Source organism: Bos javanicus, chromosome X (genome assembly GCF_032452875.1).
Source record: "Bos javanicus breed banteng chromosome X, ARS-OSU_banteng_1.0, whole genome shotgun sequence".
Lineage (NCBI taxonomy): Eukaryota > Metazoa > Chordata > Mammalia > Artiodactyla > Bovidae > Bos > Bos javanicus.
The window spans coordinates 128,613,796-128,627,752 of record NC_083897.1 but is presented as its reverse complement, the minus strand read 5'-3'; the positions used below and the strand labels follow the sequence as shown (position 1 = coordinate 128,627,752).

General features: G+C 37.5%; 1 protein-coding gene across 6 annotated transcripts in view; it reads left to right on the top strand.

Annotated features, from left to right (window-relative positions):
• Nucleotides 1–13,957, top strand: part of CNKSR2 (connector enhancer of kinase suppressor of Ras 2) — a 286,598-nt gene that overhangs the window by 195,933 nt on the left and 76,708 nt on the right. The gene's annotated exons all lie outside the window — the stretch shown is intronic.

Here is a 13,957-nt window from a genome sequence, read left to right as displayed (position 1 = left end):
GGGGACTTGCATGATGAGATTGGCCTATAGGATCTCTCTAGTGCTGAGAGCATCCATCAAGAGATGTGAGGCCAAAGGCAGGGCCATTAAGCTCAGACCAGATGGATGATGAGAGATTAGGACAATGGTAGCGTGGAGGCTGATAATCTTACTGACCCAAACATTCAGTTCACAAAATCGACCCATTTTATGACATTTTGGTTAGAAGGAAGTTTATTGTGCTTCTTGTTAGAAGACCATGAAAAACATGGCTACAGGTTTTTAAGCAATTTGAGCAACAGTGCTTCATGTTCACAGCATCAAAAAAAATTGATGTTACTGTTGTGGAAGATAGACCATCTAGATGTACAAGATGTGAAAGATTTAACAACTTAAATTTGAGTTGCTTTCCTGAGTATATCTTTTAAATATCTTATTACTTGTTATTCTCTCCTAAAACTGAAGTGTAGGAAAATATTTTCATTTATTTGGGTTGATGTAGGAGTGCAGTTCTCTATGGCAATTGTTCTCTATTGTCTCTTGTCCCCAGTTATATACCCCCGGCATCTTCCTCCACAAGAATAGTGCCCTTATCAAAACCTGCTACTCTGAATAACTGAGTAATCAGGTTATTATTTTTTCCACAAACATTTGAAGTTGTTCTGAAATCAATACTCAGAACTGTGTGACAGGAGACACTTTTGTTCTTACTTGTCAGAAATGCTCTCTTAACACTCAGCTCCTTCTAGAATCTGGCATTCCAGTCAGAAGTAATAGCCTGAACAAAGATCGAAACATAAGAGACAGCTGGCCTATTCAAGAGGGGAGTTGGTAGTGAGAGATGAGGCTAGAGAGGGAAGAAGAGGCCACTTCACCCAGAGCTTGTAAACTATTAAAGGGTTTGGATTTATCCTAAGAGGAATGGTAAGCAATTGAAGGTTCATTCAAACACTCAGCCTGTGCCATCCTGTCGTGCACACTGGGACAGGAATATACTGTGTGAGGAAGGAAAAATAGCTGTGAGTCTTATGGATTTTGACTAAATAAATTATGGAAGATAGCAAAAGGTAAAACTGGTATATTGTTAGCACCTTTCTGAAAGGCATTGTTTAGGTGGCACAGTGGTAAAGAATCTACCTGTCAATGCAAGAGATACAAGAGATGCAGATTCGATCCCTGGGTCAGGAAGATCCCGTGGAGGAGGAAATGGCAACCCACTCCAGTCTTCTTGCCTGGGGAATCCCATGGACAGAGGAGCCTGGTAGGCTACAGTCCATAGGGTCGCAAAGAGTTGGACACGACTGAGCGATTGAGCATGAGCACATGAAGAACCTGGTCTAGTAACTTCATTTCTAGAATTTATTCCAAGAAAAAGGGAAGAGCCTACTTTTGCCTCCTATTTTTATTCTATATCCTGAGTTTGTAACATGATATTTCCCAGATAGATATTTATCCCAGCTAATTTTTGACAGAGAGACAGTACAGGGTAAAGAATATTGTTAATCATGGAGGAAATCCTCCCATGTAACACTGACCCACTAATTTCAGAGTGAAAGGCTGAACAGTTTCTAACTCTGGTCTCTTGTTTTTAAAAAAGCTAAATAATTGTTAATCCCAAAGAGTATGTTAAATGCCTATGACCGGTGTTCAGAAAGAAAGAACATTTATTGATGAGTTGTTTATTAGACTTAAGTTCCTTTGAGGACCTTAGTTGATTAATTTAGGACTTTTGCAGTTATCAAGGGAGTTTCCACATTTACGTATTTTTAAACCTCACTGGTGTTGGAGAAGACTCTTGAGAGTCCCTTGGACTGCAAGGAGATCCAACCAGTCCATTCTGAAGGAGATCAGCCCTGGGATTTCTTTGGAAGGAATGATGCTAAAGCTGAAACTCCAGTACTTTGGCCACCTCATGCGAAGAGTTGACTCATTGGAAAAGACTCTGATGCTGGGAGGGATTGGGGGCAGGAGGAGAAGGGGACGACAGAGGATAAGATGGCTGGATGGCATCACTGACTCGATGGACGTGAGTCTGAGTGAACTCCGGGAGTTAGTGATGGACAGGGAGGCCTGGCGTGCTGCGATTCATGGGGTCTCAAAGAGTCGGACACGACTGAGCGACTGATCTGATCTGATCTGACAACTGTATTTGCAAATGACAGCTCGAAATGGTTAATTGATTAACCCAAAGCCATGTTGCAAAAAAGTGCAAGAGTAAGGACTAGGATCCAAACCACTAGGGATCTTTCCACACTCTGCCTTGGTCCTCCGTAGGTATTGCATACACATAGGAATTTGAGCTTTAATAACTAATGAGTGAGTTTTGGAAAGGTTTTACTTAAAGAACTGTGTGTGCTCATATGCTGATATTAGTAGCATTTTTAGTAACTGGATTGATTTCTACCCAGGTTTCTCTTTTGCTCTTTGTTACTATTTTTTATTAAGTTCAAAAAAACATACAGAGCCGCTGCTGTTATAAAACTCAAGCAGTTATTCAGCGTTATCTATTACAAAGACTACAGGGTATTATAGTTAAATTGCCTGGATTTGGGAGGCAAAATAACATATACGTAAATGATTGCTTTTTACATTTCACAGAATTTTTTGGTTTTTTTTTTAGTCTGTATATATGTACTTATTTAAAATAAAAGGACGTTTCCTTATGTTAATTTTTTTAAACACAAGATCAGTATCAATATATAATTCACTTACCTTCATAATGAACCATTATCTTCATTCTTACCAATTATTCCTTTGGATGATACAGCTCTTTTTAATGAAATAGAACTTAAGTGGAAGAGGACTATAAAGATAGAATACAGAGTTTCGTAGGCTGCTGTCTCTGCTATAATACTAGTTCTATGTGGTCTGAGTTGAAATTTAGAGAAAAATTTAGTTGAATTTTGTAGCAGGATCATATCAGCAATAAATACCCTTAAAAAATTTACTAAAGCTGTGTGTGTTGGGGGGCGGGGTGTAGGGTGTTTCTTTTTAAGCTCCTAGATTAAAATCCTCATTACTGTATTCTGGAAATTAGCCTAATAAAAATACACAAAGCCAGGCAAATACAGTTTGACTTCAGTGTGACTCATTCCTCTTAGCAATTATAGCAGAAATGTTTATATAATAGTAAAGACAATTTAGAAGTTTATGGTATTGTAAAATACATAATTTTATTTTTATTAATTCCATGTTTGTTATTCTAGTTTATGTATTTTTCTTAAACTTATCTGAAAGGAAATCATTCTCTTTGCCTTAACTACCCTAATCATCCACCAGTCTTTGCCACCTCTTTCATTTTTGGCATATTCTTTGTCCATGGGGTCTCAAAGAGTCGGACACAACTAAGCAACTAACACTTTGTCTTTCCCTCTACTGAGAATGCTTCTATTCGGTCTTTACCTCTGGCTGGCTCCTATCTAAAGCTGAGATTGCAGAGAGATTTTTATCTGATCCCTACTCCCTAAATTAAATCAGTTTCTCCTATTATAGTCTCTTAGTACCCTATATAACTTCTTGGAAAACTTTATGGTTCATTTGCATGATTATCAGCTTAGTGTCTTTCTTCACTATACATGGTAGGGAGAGCATGTCCAAGTCCATGGCAGGAAAGGATAGTTTCTCCATTTTGTTCAGCACTATATTTTAGTACCTAGTCTAGGTCTAGTACCTTATAAGTGCTCAATAAAACTGTGATGAGTAAATGAATGAACGAGTGAGTGAATGTGACAGGAACTTTAATGCCTTTCTCAGTATCTCTCAATTGCAAAACAGTCTGCAGTCCTCAGTCTGCAAATACAGCCACCTCCACGTCCTTGGCTAGTCCCGTCCAGCACAAGCAGGCCTTCAGTTGGGGTGTATTCATAGTGGGAATCACCAGGAACTTATTACCATAGGTTCAGTGTCCCATATGCCTGGGCAGAGATGTAGGACTCTGAATGTCTTCTGTCATGTTTGTCTAGTCCACATGACTAAATTCTACTTTGTTTTATCAATTACCATTTTACTCCAAAGACTGGGACTCTGCCCTTATTGGCACCTCCTCCAAGAAGGATTTGGCTGGTTTACCAGTACAGGCAACAGACCATGTGGAGCCTAACTCTTACCATCCATCCACCTATAAGAGTATTGGAAGCACCTAGAAATTTATACTCACCACATTGGGCTCCCTGTCAAAGCAGGTCCCAGTTTGCACCTTTTATGGGACCGATTTACAGCACTGCCCTGCTCCACAGGTGCCACCAGGGTAACCCCCTCAGCCTAGCCTTGCCTCTTCCACTCCAACTAGTTTTTGCTCTCTTCTTATCCCTGACCTCTCATTATAGAGGTCACAGTATGGCTGTCTGCTAAGCATGTGATGGTATTTTTCAAAAGAGTATAACGTTAGTTTGCCTACTCACTGATCCTCTGCCTGAAAATGTGGGAGTTGTTAGCTGTGGAAACCCTCTTCTGACCTGCTAGCCCATGAAGGAAGGGCAGACAGCAGTATCTGGTGTGTGTGTATGTGTACGTGTGTGTGTGTGAAATCCAGATGTAGTGGTAAAGGCTTTAGATAAGGAATGATTAGATTCAGAGCTTTTTTAAATCCTTAATATGATATACATATGACATCTTAACTCTCACATTAAAGCTGATGAAGTAAATCCATAAACAAAGTGATAGTTTGTTTTAAATCTACACACTGAGATGCCAGAAAAGTAAAATCTGATAATGGATCTAGACAACCTGCAAGTGTACTTTCATAAACTGAATAATGTGATTTTAGGTGACTTAAAACAGACTTTGAGTAGGTGTTAAAAAGTCTGGATGATTCGTTTCCTAACAGTCCAACATTTGTGTGGCTTGTCTTAGCTATTTAGGGTATAACTGCAAACATTCAGTTACTGTTTTACTTATGATAAGTCCTTTTAGCTATTTCCATCAAACTGTGGCAGGATTTTTGGTTGAGCTTCTGGGGGAAGGTGGTGGAAATCTGTTAAAAGACATCTTTTTTTTTTTTAATTTAGCAATTAAATAAACATTATGAAACAGACACTATTCTAAGTAATTTGTAATATTTAACTCAATACTCATAAAAAAACTTAGAAGGAAGGTGCTAGTATTATCCCCATTTTATAGATTAGGAAGCTGGGGCACATTGGATTAATAAGTAAAATGGTAGAGCTGGGATTTGAACATTGGTAGAATGGGCAGGACTACCACCAACAGTAAATGTGTTCAATTCTATGCTGTTATTTCATGTAAATGGAAGATTTCTTGATTTAATATTTACTCCCATTACCACCTTACCCCACTTGCTCACGTTTAGACTTTTTTCTGCAGACACACACTAATGAGAAAGTAAGGGGAAAATATTTTTCTTTGAAATATTTAAATCTCAAAGGCTTTTATTTGTTTATTTGAAAATTAAATATGTAGAAGTATTTATCCTTGTCCCAGCTGTTTCAAATTGCCCCTCTAAAACAACATAATTTAGCAGAGACTCAACAGCAATTCTAGTGTGCCAAACTATCTTTAAGGCACAATAAGTATTGTGGAATATATATAAATAATAATACTGTCACTGCTGTTACTAATAATAGCTAACATTTACCTATTGCTTACTAAGTTCCTATGCTAAGTACTTATATACTCATTGAACTTATATCTCATTGAATCCTCAAATTGACCTTCTGAGGTTGCTACTCAGAAGTTCTTCCATTCTTCAGTTTTGAAGAACAGAAACACAGAGTTTACCTTGCCCATGGTCATACGGGCAGAAAGTAGCAGACTTGAAATGTAAGTACAAGCAGTCTGGCTCCAAAACTCACATTTTTAGATGAATAAAGCCATATCTGCTCATAAGGATTTTACCATCTGTTAGAGAAGCCAGAGCTAGTATTATCACAAAGATGAAAAATATGCTGTATTGTCAGCCTATAAACATTTATAATTTGCCTGCAATTATAAAGGTTGGTTTGTCTAGTATAGGCCTGACTTAGCTGCATTGTTTCAGGATCAATGTAATTAAAATAAGAGAGCAGTTATTTTCAGTGGCTAAATAACCATCTCTGAGCTAACAGTTTATAACAACCACTTTCTCCACACTTTGACTTTACTCACCTAGATGACAGCCGTGGTACAGTGTGATGTGAATCTTCTCCTCACCAGGGTGCGTGCAGATGTGTTAGATATCCATTCTAAATGTGATTCTATTCATATCATATGTATTTCCTGGTTCCCATGGATGACTTCATTATTTCTAGAGTGTTAATGCCAAATTCATGGTAGCACTGGCAAAGCCCTACATGGGAACAGCCTGGACTGCGACAAGTGTTTCCCACTGGAACACTTCACTAGAGCAGTCATTCTCAAATTTAGTAAATGGCTCTTAGTAACTGAGGCTTGATGTAGAAATGATAGACCTTCCTTTGATTCTTACAGGCAAATACCACATAATTTCAGAGACTTTAATTTTCCCTCGTGATTATATATTGCTTCCTAGTAACTTATTAAATGACTTTAAAAGGTTATACATTGAATAGCCATAAAATGATGCATTAGTAGAGTTCACTGAATATTACAATTCACTATTTTTCCTAAAAGCCTGATATTCATGCAACCAACAATGCAGTTTTGCTCTTCTCATACAAACCCAAGTGTAGGTGGTTCAGGTTCCCACAGCTTTCAGGAGGAATACTATGTTGGTACCTCATCAGATTTTAAGTTACCTATAGTTTTCAGTTGCCTTTTTATTATAAATTATTGTTAGACTATTGATTTTAGTTTGCTTTAGGTCGCTTGCTTTACCTTCTGTGTGTGTGTTAGTCACTCAGTTGTGGGTTGCATGGGCAACCCCATAGACTGTAGCCTGCCAGGCTCCTCTGTGCATGGAATTCTCCAGGCAAGAATACTGGAGTGGGTAGCCATTCCCTTCTCCAGGGGATCTTCCTAACCCAGGGATCGAACCCAAGTCTCCTGCAGTGCAGGTGGATTCTTTCTCATCTGAGCCACCAGGGAAGCCCAGGCTTTACCTTCTAGCATGTTGTAATTCATATTACCCATAATTTTTTTTAATGGTACATCACTTCATGGGAAATAGATGGGGAAACAGTGTCAGACTTTATTTTTTGGGGCTCCAAAATCACTGCAGATGGTGACTGCAGCCATGAAATTAAAAGATGCTTACTCCTTAGAAGGAAAGTTATGACCAACCTAGATAGCATATTCAAAAGCAGAGACATTACTTTGCCAACAAAGGTCCATCTAGTCAAGGCTATGGTTTTTCCTGTGGTCATGTGTGGATGAGAGAGTTGGACTGTGAAGAAAGCTAAGTGTCGAAAAATTGATGCTTTTGAACTGTGGTGTTGGAGGAGACTCTTGAGAGTCCCTTGGACTGCAAGGAGATCCAACCAGTCCATTCTGAAGGAGATCAGCCCTGGGATTTCTTTGGAAGGAATGATGCTAAAGCTGAAACTCCAGTACTTTGGCCACCTCATGCGAAGAGTTGACTCATTGGAAAAGACTGATGCTGGGAGGGATTGGGGGCAGGAGGAGAAGGGGACGACAGAGGACGAGATGGCTGGATGGCATCACTGACTTGATGGAGGTGAGTCTGAGTGAACTCCGGGAGTTTGTGATGGACAGGGAGGCCTGGCGTGCTGCGATTCATGGGGTCGCAAAGAGTCGGACATGACTGAGCGACTGAACTGAACTGAACTATGACTTATCCACACCCTACAGTACTTTTACAGTCATATTCTATTAGTATAACCTAATTAATTTCCCACTAGAAACTGGGGACAAATGGATCACAGGATCTGCTGGCCTAAAATAGAGTCACAGTCAAAAACTGCTGAAACCCACTGTCTTAAATACAGTTATGTGGTTTTTAAGAAGTTGAAGAAATGAAATCTTGACTTTTCTTGTCTGTAAATATTAAACCATTTTATAGAATGCAAATCCATAAAGAAGTCTAGGAGGAAAATACACTTGTGTTTCCTGACCAATTTGTACTAGTAGTTATTTTTGTGAAGACCATTTGAAAAAAAATCATGCTCCTTCTCTACCACAACAGGCCTCGAAAGTGTCTCTTCACTAAGAAGACAGAAAAATCTTAAATGTATGTGCATCAAGCAACAGAGATTCAAAATACTAGAAGCAAAGTCCAACAGAACTGAAAAAGAGAAATTGACAAATCTATAACCATAGTTGAAATCTTCAGCACCCCTCTCAGTAATTTATAGCACCACTAAACAAAAATTCTGCAAAAGTATAGAGTGCTGAATGACTATCCACCCACCAATGGTCTCCCCAAAATAGCAGAATACATATTCTTTTCAAGTATGAGTGGGACAGTCATCAGGATAGACCATACCTTGGGTCATAAGATAAACTTTAATTATAAAAGAACTGTGATCATACAATGTATGTTATCTAACCACAATGGAATCACACTGGAAATTAACAACAATTAACAAGTAAGTCTCCAACCTCTCGGAAATTAAGGAACACCTTTTTGAATAATAAATCCATAGATAAAAGAGGAAATCTCAAGGAAAATTGAATGAAGATGTAAACACAACGTATGTTTAGGGGAAAATTATAGCAATAAATGCTTATATCAGAAAAGGGGAGTGGATTCCCTGGAGATCTAGTGGTTAGGACTAAGCACTTCCACTACTGGGAAGCAGGTTCAATCCCTGGTCATGGAACTAAGATCTCACAAGCTGCACATCAAGGTCGAAACAATGAATGAAAAAAAAGGAGAAAGTTGTCAAATCTAAAAACTAAGCTCCCACCTCAAGAAATTAGAAAAAGAATAACAAGAAATAAGCAGGCATAAGGAAGACAATAGAGAGAAGAAATGAAATTTGAAAACAGAAAAAAAGCCATAATAGAGAAAATCAAATTAAAAGCTTTATTTAAAAATATTTTAAAAGAAAAGCTCTTTTTAGAAAATCAAAAAAGAAATTGATAAAGTGTCTAGCGAGACTGACAAAGGGCAAAAGGAGAGAAGACTCAAGTTATCAGTGTCAAGAATGAAAGAGGAGTTATCACTACAAACCTCATAGACATTTAAAGAATAATAAGGAAATGCTATGAACAACTCTGCACTGAAGTTTAACAGTTTAGATGAAATGAACCAAATCCTCAAAGCCCACTAGCTACATTACTCTCCCAAGATGAAGTAGATGATCTGAACAGTCATAACTATTAAAGGAAATTAATCATTAAAAGACTTCCAAAAAATAACGACAGAAATACTGAACAAAAGGGCTAAACATATTGCACTTTTATATTGCTGAAGTGCAAGAGTAATCCATTTTGCTTTTACTATTATGTTCTGTGGTGCCTTTAAAGTGCTGGAAGCCTTTAAAATATTTGATGTATAGGGCTTGTGACTTAGTGGAATTCCTAGGAAACTGATTAAATTCATAAATTTTATTAATGGTGAAAATATTGTTTAAACATTTGGAAAAAATTTTTATTTTATAAATGTTTTAAGTTTAATCAGTTATGCAAACAAACAAAAAAGATTCACTAATACGCCCTCACGCTTTAGAGAGGTTTCTGCTTACACTGTATAAAACAAATTATTTAAAGTCAGCCCCATCAGTTTCATGTTTGAACCAAACAAGGTCCGGTCCTCATTCTGCTAGCTCTTGGCTAGATAATGGCTGCCAGGAAGCAAAACACAAAATCTGGCTTAATTAGCAAGGCATCATGCAGAACAGGACACAGAAGAATTGGATTAGGAATTTATTAATTTTAAATTTATTAAATTTAAATCTTACTATGAATTCCTTGTTGCCTTTTAAAAATAAAACATAAATTCTGATGAGAGCCCCTTCACTTGGTTGCTGTGGTCAATAATTACAGACTGTTTGGATACATACCTGTTTTTATCAGAGAGGTTAAAGAACCCCATTCTTTTTTATATTGTAGGCCTATCTCTCCCAGCTTCATAGCCTGAGAAAATTTCCTCAAGTTTTGTTAGCAATAGACATTTTTTGCTCCCATTATCACATTACCCATATTACCTCACCACCATAACTCATTTAATCAAGCATTTCAAGTTTAATGAAACTCCAGGTTAAATCATTTTACCCCTAGAACTATTTAAAGCCTCTTCTGATTAAAGGACCATAACTGATAATGAAATGATTTTCTTCACTCAACTTGTAAAATACATTACTTCCATGATTTCAGCACCCTCCAACTCTACAAAATTGTAGACCTAATCATTTGCTGTATATACCAAAATCTCATCCAAAGATTTCTCTTAATAGACTGCATATCTGAATCTCTTGGCCCAAGTCTTATGTGAGAATGAAGTTTAAGGCCCAGTTATTGACTGCTGTTACGTTCTAGTTTCTTGAGGATAGCTTCTAAGAACAGTGTTAAATTGTTTGCACCCTTCACATATTCATCTTTGGCTTTTGGCTCAGACAGCAACTGGCAGCAGGCCAGAGTGCATGAGCTCAACCTGGAGTCTTGGTTCTAAATGATATTGTTAAATCTGTTTCTTAGCATCTCTACAGGTATCAGGTTAAGCCAAAACAGTATCCTAATAGACTTGAACCCAAAACAATCTGCAGTGTTGAGAAATGGATCCATATTTCAATTCCTATTCTTTCTATGCAAATAATTTTAGATTATAACTAGATGCAAACTTTCCTGAAATCTCAAATAGGAGAATAAGTTACCTTCTCGTGTTTTCTTTTATTATCATAAATTCAAAGTGGCCTCAAGGACAACCAGTTTCAAGTGAAAGGGCCCAACATTAAAGATTCAGATAGCTAAGAATAATGCTCTATTTAATAGAACATGAGCTGTTTGAACTTAGACATTTCTGAACCTCATTTTCTCATCAGAATAGAGAGGCTAATAATACTTAATTTGCTCAGCTATTACAGAAGTAAATCATATACTGTATTATAAAGTTTATTCCACTGTGCTGGGCAGATAGTGACTATTCTTAACACCATATAGAAAGGAAATGGGTTCATTTACATGGAAGGGGATTGCTTCCTGATGAACAAATCAGAAAGGCTTCTAGGACCAGAACATCTGTCTTCATTGGGCATTTTAATGAATGTATCAGTTAGGGTTCAGTCGGGGAGCCAGAAGCACGAAGTGGCATGGAATAAAGGACTAGATCTTACTCAATCAAGGAGCTGAGGAGAAGACACCTCAGCAGAGCCAGTGGTCATGAAGAAAATCTGGATGTAAAGCCAGGGAGAGCAAGATGAAGTAGAATTCATCAGCACAAACTGGAAGCCTGTCTCCAACTTCATCAACGAAGCTGATGCCCTCTGCCATGGAGATTCACAGGCTCCTGGTCCAGGATTTAGAGGACCTGAAGGAGTTGCTGGCCTGGCTACTGATCCAAACCAACAAGAGTGGCATATGTGTGCACGGTGGTAGTGACTGGCGCCCTACACTGACCTCCAGAGCAAGGCTGCTGCCTCATTTTATTCTCCAAAACTCCCACAGATTTACATTGATTGACCCTAACTAACACCATACAGGAAGAGGTATTCTGAGATACATAGTTCCACCTTTCCCCAGTTGACATAGCTCTTCTCAGTTTGTTGATAACCACCACACTGAGTTTTCCTTTTCTGTTGTCACCATAGGTACATACCAGGTAAAACCTGCTTTGAAAATTCTAGAGACAGTGTGTGTATCACTGTAAAGTGAAAAATTCTAAACGACCATAAATTTGGAGTGGATGCAAGGTGTAGCCTACTTATTTAACTTCCCAGAGCATATAGGAAACTATAACTTCAAATTGTCTTTCATCCATCTTCAGTGAAAACAGTGACTGCTGTAAGTAACAATTAGGATAAAATGCCTGATTTACTTAAAGAGGTTTCTACTTAATAAAACACATAAGGCAACTCTTTAAAGAATTTCTTTGTATAATCTGTTTTAGGAAGAGTACCAGAAAGCCATGTCCCTCTACCATGTTATTTTAGTCACTTGTTGAATCTTCTTCACTTAATTGCATTTTCCATTATGTCCTCCATTTTTATCAGATGCCTGGTGTAAGAAAGAAGCATATGAAGTTCACTTCTTTGTTTGCTAGTAAAATATTTTTGAGGGTATTATATTCTTCCTTTGTGTCTCTCTCGTATATATTTTATAATTGGATAAGGACTTTGACTCCCTGTAATTAAAAAACATATAAAGTGTCTGATACAGTATCTGGCACTTGGATAGTGCACATATATTCTTAGCGTCCTTCCTCTAACCATACTACCAAATGTCCTCAGCAGTGGGCTGAGAACAAGCCAAACCCTAATCTTGGTGCATTTGAGGCAACGAGTTCTGGAAAAGTGGCAGCAAACATCAGGCCCTGCAGAAATCTAATTTTTCATATCTGAGCTTGCATAAATTGCTTTCTTTCTCTTACTCAGTTTTCTCATTTACAAAATGAGCATAGCACTGGAAAGAGGACTATGGAAAATGCCATCTAAATTGACAGCATAATGATGATTTGATTCCTGTTGCAAACATAATTTTTTTTAAAATATCCCCATCGAGCTCTTTTTTCCTTTCTGTTAGATAAAACCAGTTTTACTTTTTCAGTCTTAAAATCATGTCCTAGTAGGTGGTTGTGTATAGAAAAGAAGGCAGTGTGTGATTTATCTTATTTTACTATAAAATAATTTGTGTATAGGAACTTTTGAAACTTTCTAAACTTAACTTTTATTTTTATCCAGTATTACCTTTGAGAGATTTTCTGGTAAAGAAAAACAATCTCTGGATCAAGAAGACTGCAACTAAACTAACAGATATAGAAACATTTTGAGTGAGTGTCTTTGAGGGCTCGTCTATTCTCTAAGCAAAAATCCCAGAATAAGAGCCTGATATAAACATCCTCATACCCATAAAGGTATTTAGATAAAAGCTAGAATTCTTGGAACAAATTACACTGACATGGCAAGCATCCCATGGTGAGAAAATATGTACAATTTATCAGAGCAACAAAACTAAAAATAAAGGTAACCCCAAACCATTTAGTTTCAGATTCTTGTGGCTCAGCTGGTAGAGAATCTGTCTGCAATGCGGGAGACCTAGGTTTGATCCCTGGGTTGGGAAGATCCCCTGGCGAAGGGAAAGGCTACCCACTCCAATATTCTGGCCTGGAGAATTCCATGGACTGTATAGTCCATGGGGTCACAAAGAGTCAGACATGACTGAGTGACTTTCACTTTCACTTTCATTAAATCAATAACCAGAAATTTTCCCAATATTTATGATTGTCATAAAATTGCTGACAAAATATGCCATATCCATTTATTTGAGAGTTTTAACTTTTTGTACATTCTTCATTAGAGGTGATTCATTTGTATTATTTTTCTCTCTTTTCTTTTGCAGATAGTTTATTTTTATGTCATTGAATAGCCTTCCAAAGGCAAATCTGGTTCTCTCAATTTTTTCTGATCATAAACATTTCTTTGTCACAAAATATGGGCAAGCCTATCCTGATCTCTCTGACACATAAATGTTGACAGTTTGTCGAACAGAAGATTCAGGAGCAGGCACTGTCCTAGTTCTGCTTTTCACCTATTCAAAGTTTCTGCCTCTGTCCCATGTTGTACACATTAATCAAACACCCCACAATAGCTATATCTAAAATGGCTGGAAATAAATGATTTTCATACATGGTGCAACTTAAGCATAAACCAAGTACCTTTCAGTGAATAATCTAGCATTGTGTTCAAATTAACACTGATTACAGGTATATGTAATTAATTCCTGACACATCAATAATTGGATGTGCATTGGTAACTAGCCATTTTCTCCCTTCATTTGTAAGTCAGAATCATGTACAGTTAGTGCTTATAAGATATCCTAAAAGCATCTGGTCCAGCTCTCTGATCCTGCCGATGAAGAAATTGAGATGAAGATTACTTTCAGTGACTTATCCACAGCCATAGAGCTGGAATATGGAGAACTAGAAGTCAGGTCTCTTGATCTCTACTAT